The 6,436-nt window shown below is 34.4% G+C and overlaps 1 long non-coding RNA gene across 3 annotated transcripts; it reads right to left on the bottom strand.

Moving 5' to 3' along the window:
- Positions 1 to 1,311: 1,311 nt before the first annotated feature.
- On the bottom strand, positions 1,312 to 5,547 carry LOC145047809 (uncharacterized). 3 transcript variants are annotated; one of them, XR_013682459.1, is made up of 10 exons: positions 5,328 to 5,547; positions 4,942 to 5,232; positions 4,271 to 4,840; positions 3,866 to 3,954; positions 3,719 to 3,793; positions 2,482 to 3,617; positions 2,333 to 2,363; positions 2,105 to 2,202; positions 1,827 to 1,923; positions 1,312 to 1,734 (listed from the first exon to the last, which is right to left on the bottom strand). It is a non-coding gene; the product is annotated as an uncharacterized LOC145047809 (long non-coding RNA). The 3 variants fall into 3 exon arrangements; XR_013682455.1 differs by having other exon boundaries at positions 4,942 to 5,547; XR_013682457.1 differs by having other exon boundaries at positions 1,827 to 2,003; positions 4,942 to 5,547.
- Positions 5,548 to 6,436: the final 889 nt, after the last annotated feature.

The following is a 6,436-nucleotide window of genomic DNA, read 5'->3' on the forward strand; positions in this document are numbered from 1 at the left end:
AAATTATTTTTAAGAAGCGATGCGCTGTTCCAGTTCGGAATCACCACCTTTTCAAGTTAGTGCATAGTTACTTTCATCTTACACATAGATATGAAGTATTTTATATATTACGTGATATGTGTGCATATTATATGTATACTTGTTATCTATGCTGGATGAATGTTTTTATACAAATTTTAAATGATTTAAACTGTATATGTATTTATATCTATAAAAATGTTGAGGTAAAACATGGTTAAATGTAATAAGACGATGTGTGATAAAATGATGAGAGGCCTTGATGTTGTTGTTGTTGATGCAGTCATCTAGCGGAGTATAGATGACGACCACGGACTCTTCTAGACAGTCTAGTGGAACGCTAGCAGGCTCGCAACCTGTAGGTGTTGTGAACGATATGTTCATCGGTGTACTCCATCCCCCTCATGGTTGCTTTTAGGACATTTATTGCTGAGGAACCCCCTTAGCAGTAATATCCACCCCGATGATGATGCTTATGATAGGTCCCTTATGATAGGTGTTTATGTTGGGTTTTGAGCAATCCCTTGGATCTATGTTTTCTTCTAAAATACATGCAAATAATGATTTCCAAGGTTTGTTCGTAACTAGCATAGCATAAGGATTATGAATCATAAAACTACTAGTAGAAATACATACCTTTTGATGATGGTTGATTGTTTGGAGTTTGAGAGCCAAGCACCAATAGTGTGAATGCCTCAAATGGAATCACAAATCACCACAAACATTTGGAACACTACTAGAAAAACAGCCTTTTACGACGCTCATTGCGCGTCGTAAAAGCCTCAGACGACGCGCAAATGCGCGTCAAGGAAGGCCCTGTCATAAAGAGAGACGACGCGCATTCACAACGCTCATTTACGACGCACGTTTACGACACACAATGCGTATCAAGGAAGGCCCTGTCATAAAGGAAAACGACACGCATTCGCATGTCGTAACCTTACAACACGCGTGTTAATGACACGCAATGCGTATCAAGAAAGCCCCTGTCAAGAAAGGTCATGTCATAAATGAAGACGACACACATTTTTGCGTATCATAATTTTAAATGTTAAAAAAAATATTATTTATAGATTTACTTATTTTCAAATTAAATTTGTATTTAATGTTTCATAATAGAAAATACAATATCATATACAAAAAATAGAATCCATTGCTTAAATTTAATGTTATACAAATAATCGTTCCATGGAAAGATAAAACAAATTAATAGAAGTTGTAACAAAAATTTACAAACAAATTAGATACAAAAAATACAATCCATTGCCCTTTTCTTATTCAAGATCAACCTGCAAGTAGCTAATTAAGTTGTACAAATTCACCCTTGTTTCTAATCATTTTCTTAAATACTTTACAAACATAATTCATCCATAGTACCTGAACTACTATGGATGAATAGATACAACAGCTAGTTGTTTCCAGATGAAATCAGATATAAAATATGGAGCTAAACTAACCATACCTTTGGTGACACTATAAACAAACCCAACAGAAACGTGAACAAGACCTGCAACAGATGAAATCAAAACAATGTTTCCAGTTCCAGAAGCTTTTAAAAGAGGATGTGTAAGTTGACACATATGGTAACAAGACTCCAAATTGGTAGCCATGATCATGGAGTACGTAAACATTTAAATTCTCTTGCAACAGGGATCAGTATATGGTCCCATGCTGCAATATAATCTGCATCATCACATTTGATCTTGGAGGAAGGCCCTAAAAAAAAATATTAAATAAGAACGAGTTTGAGATTGACAACCATAACAATGGTCTAAATTTTTAATGAAAAAAAACATCAGTGAATATACCTCAAACATTTCTATTGCAGACACCCTAAGGTTACAAATGCAATAAATGCCCAACCTTCGATCCAAGATAGCTTCAAAGTTTGAAGAGGCGACTCAGCTGCAGTTAACCAGATGTGGCGTTAAAACGGGATGCAAGAGTATCAACACTTTCGGCTTTCATTTCCATATGTAATTGACCTTTCCCACAGCCAAATTTTTTTTTGTTATAAAATCTAAAAAGATTTATAAAAAAGAATATATAAATTTACATTTTCATTTTATATAAGAATAATATATACCTTGGCAGCACCAGTGGAACTAGGGATGATGTTTTGTGCAGCGCCACATCCTCCACACCAATCCTTCGTTGAAGGTCCATCAACCGTTTTTTGTGTAGCTGAAAACAAATAAAAAAAAAACAGCAATTTAATAATTTTAAATGAAAATTTTTATATATAAAGAGAATGAAAAATGAAGGTTTGAATAAATGTCAACACTTGTGGTTGCATGTACAGTTGTCATCAAACCTTCAATGATACCAAACTCCTCATGAACCATCTATATATAAAAATAAAAAGAGAACCATTATATAAAAAACATTAAGAGCTGTTTATTTTTGAATTAAGAATTTAACCATTCAGCCATTTTATCCATACATACAGGAAAAGATAAGTACCTTGGCTAAACAAACTCATCTTCTCCAACTGAGATCAAGAAAGAAGGAAGGAAACAGGACATGGTGAATTTCAGATACAAAATCAGAAAGAACTTCTGAAATGAAGTCTAGCACAGCTATTGCTCCAACAGAACCATAACCGAAATCATCCACATCAAGAAGCAGCTTCGGATGGACTGTGAAAATTGTGTTTGAAATGTTTGGGATTTGTGGGGACCATCTAAAGTCTGGAGCTAAATCTAATTCAGTGAGAGATAAAGTATATGACCTGACACAGGAGAAATAAAGATCAACACAGCTCTCAATGAATTCAGCTCGTCTACATACAACAGAAAAAGCGGGACACATTTTGGCTAAATCCACCATGAATCTAAGAACAGATTATGTAGCAGCAGGAGCAGAAGCTTCTCCACCCATAAGACGTGCTGCATAAGCTTTATGCATCAGAGCTTCACCCCTGAAGCTCTCCAGTCACCTCTGCATTTCTTTCCACAAGGTCTGCAACAAGTCCACCACCACCCTAATTCAGATTCCCACTTCCGTAAGCCAACATTATCTGGGCAAACAACTTGGTAAATGTCGATTTTGCCATTGCTATTACAGAATCCAAAAGCTCTAAGAACTTTACTTGTACATTACTTCCATCACTTGTCATAAGGGCATGAAAGTCCAGCATGCGAACTTCAGGTAATCTTGGATACACGGGCTTCCCGAACATTTGAATAAAGGCAATCACTTATTGTCATAGGTCTTTTCCCCATGCTTGCTGATCCCCGACATCCCGTAAGTTTGTTTATTTTTATTTTATTATTTATTTTTACATAAAATTTAGTAATTAGTACCAAACTTGTAAATGATTATCCTTCAATAGTTCTTAGTACCTTTTATCTGTTTTTTTCCTTTTTTTTTTCAAGATATGGAGCACGAACTAGAAGCTATCCTCGAGAATCAGTTAATTACACATCTAGCATATGATATAACAAAATCTAAACTAAAAACAGAAACATAAATAGAAAATGTCTCCTACTTTTGTTTCATTTTGTCTCACCAAAATCAATCACAAACAGTAAATGGCTTGATCAATTTGGGGAGGAATCTATTTTATCTCAGTTCCAAGCTCTTGTTCAATCATATACCTGTAAAATTTCCACAAAACCACACATTATATTAGCATCCATTTAACATTTAACATTTAACATTTAACATCTAACTTAAAAATATGAAAGAAAATACATACAAGTTAAGCCGATCTTCATAAGTTATCAGATTCACAGCTAACCCCAGATGTCCAAACCTTCCCGAACATCCCCACCTACAAATAAACAATATAATAATTTTTCATTTTCAAAAAAAATAATAAAATAATAAAATATTTTTAGTTTACCCTATGCAAATACGTCTCGGCGTTCCTTGGAAAGTCAAAATTGATTACAACATTCACGGCTTGAATATCTATACCCCTTGTAAACAAATCTGATAACAATTTCATGATTAGGGTATATTAGGGTAAATAATATTTTATAATTTGAGTTTTTTTTAATTATTATATATATATATATATATATATATATATATATATATATATATATATATATATATATATATATATATATATATATATATATAAGCAAGAATATCCAAGCTCTGTTATCTTCTTTGCTAATAGCTCTACTCAGTTTGCAGAGTTGCAGAATATCATAGATTGGTTGATTTGTAACTATCATAACAATCAATTCATTCAATTCATAATCAATTCATCAATTCAAGAAGGTGCAATATGCTTCCATACTGATAGAGTTGATAGTAAACATGGTCTTGAAGCTTTCAGGAACTTGTACCCCAAACTTCAAATTGTCAATTATGCCCTTCTTAATGATTCTACACATGTTGAAAACATAACTCAAATGCTTTACAAAGTGGGTGTTCAACGGTTATCTGCACATGAAGTTTTAAAAGCTCACATCTTGCCAGCTATTACAAATGAAAAAGTTGTTTCAGAAAGTAAAGAGTTAATGACTGAATATCTTTCTTTTATAATGTTCCATTTTGAATCAGCTTGCTCTAACTGTATTTCCAGAAAGAGAGAATCTACTCTCACAGGTGCGTGACACTGCTTTTATCTCCACAAACCAGGGGTACAAACGACTTTTCGACATGCCAATTCATTTCAGTAAAGAATTCGGGAACCCAATTGATATGAGGAAGTTAATTCCTGGCATTGATATGTAGTGGTTTGAGATTGATAACAACTATCTGAAGCACCCGAGTTCCAAATCCTTAAATGGAGCAAAATCAAAATGGAGAAAATTCTTGCAAGAGTTAGGGGTGACTGATTTTGTGCAAATGGTGATTAGCCTACCTGGGAAAGAGCTTACTTCAGATGCATACATGAACATTGGCTTTAAACAGAAAGAAAAGTTGGTAAAACGAGAAACGTTATCTTTAATATTTTCTACTTACCGTGGTATGTAGTCATCTTCATTGGATCTTTCTCATTGTTCCCTTTTGAAAAATACAAAGCAATCAATATGTAGCACCAATTTTACCTTGAACCTCTGATTTCTGAACTTCAACATGTGAATGGTTCAAAAGCGCTAATTAGAAATTATGAGGATATGGCAGAAATTGAACTCTGACATGGGGATAAGGGAGAAAACAAACTCCCATATGGGTTTCTTTTTGAAAAACAGGTTCGTTGGAATGTTGGAGAAATCAAACCAGGTTTCAGGGAGAAGTTTTTGAGCCGATAACCTAAAAGTGAAGAGTGAAGTTGGAATTAGGAGAAGTCGTACCAGGTTTTAGGGGAGAAATCAAACTAGTTTCTTCCTTATTTTGGGAGGACGGACCTGAAGATATCGAGAAACAAAATCCCTAGTTGGATGATTTTATGACGAGGAGGATGGACGCTGGGAGGTGATCCTATGCTCACCGGAGAAGAAGTAATCGTGAAGTGAGATCGTCGATTGTTGCAGAGGCATGGGAGAACCGATCGAGAATCGGAGAGCATTTTGAACTTCCTTGAAAAAGCCCTAGGTAGAATGGTTCTTGAAAAAGCCCTAGGAATGAGTGAATGAAGGGAGATACGGAGAGATAGAAGAAGCGGGCACTTCAAAATTTTAGAATTTGAGAGGATTTCATTTTTTCCCCTTAAAAACGCGTGTTTGATAAAAAATAAAAAGCGACATTTTTAGAAGACACGCATTTAAAACAAGTGCCCTCCGTGTTTTTTTTTTGGACATTAATTTTAAGGCACGCAAAAATGCGTGTTCTCTATCTTTCAAATTTTGGAAGGTTGACATTATTTTTAAGGTCACACAAAAATCTGTATCATCAATCAGCGAGTGTCATTGTTTGCACGTCATTAAAGGGTATTTTTCTTGTAGTGCGAAAACTTTGAGAGAGTAGTATACTTTCTTGTGGAATCGGCCACCACTAAGTCTCACACAACTAAAGTCTCATTTCTTGCATCATATGCTTCTTTATATAGTGTGCATGGTTAGGGTGAAACCCTAATAACCCATGACTTTTCCTTTCCAAGGATCCATAGGTTAAAAGCTCCATGGATCATCCATGGACTTCCATATTAGCTTAGCCCATTAACAAATGAGTATTAGCTCACACTATATAAAATATAATAGCCCATGATTTAATCAGTCTTCTTTTTAATCTCTAAATTAATTCATAATTAATTTAAGACTAAAACTAATTAAATAACATGACTTCATATTAATATGTTATAACTTATAATATATTAATAAATCGTAAGTATACAATTCTCATAAAATTATCCATAAATCGTTTGGATGAAATGCAACCCAAATGGACCATGCCGGGTCGGGTCAATTATGTACCAAATAAGTTATGGACTTAGACACATTATCCAACAGACTCCCACTTGGATAAGTCTAATAACTATATTTGCATATGTTACTTCAGGAACCAACCAGCAATCGTA

This window comes from Lactuca saligna, chromosome 1, assembly GCF_052625555.1.
Source record: "Lactuca saligna cultivar CGN05327 chromosome 1, ASM5262555v1, whole genome shotgun sequence".
Taxonomy (NCBI): Eukaryota; Viridiplantae; Streptophyta; class Magnoliopsida; order Asterales; family Asteraceae; genus Lactuca; species Lactuca saligna.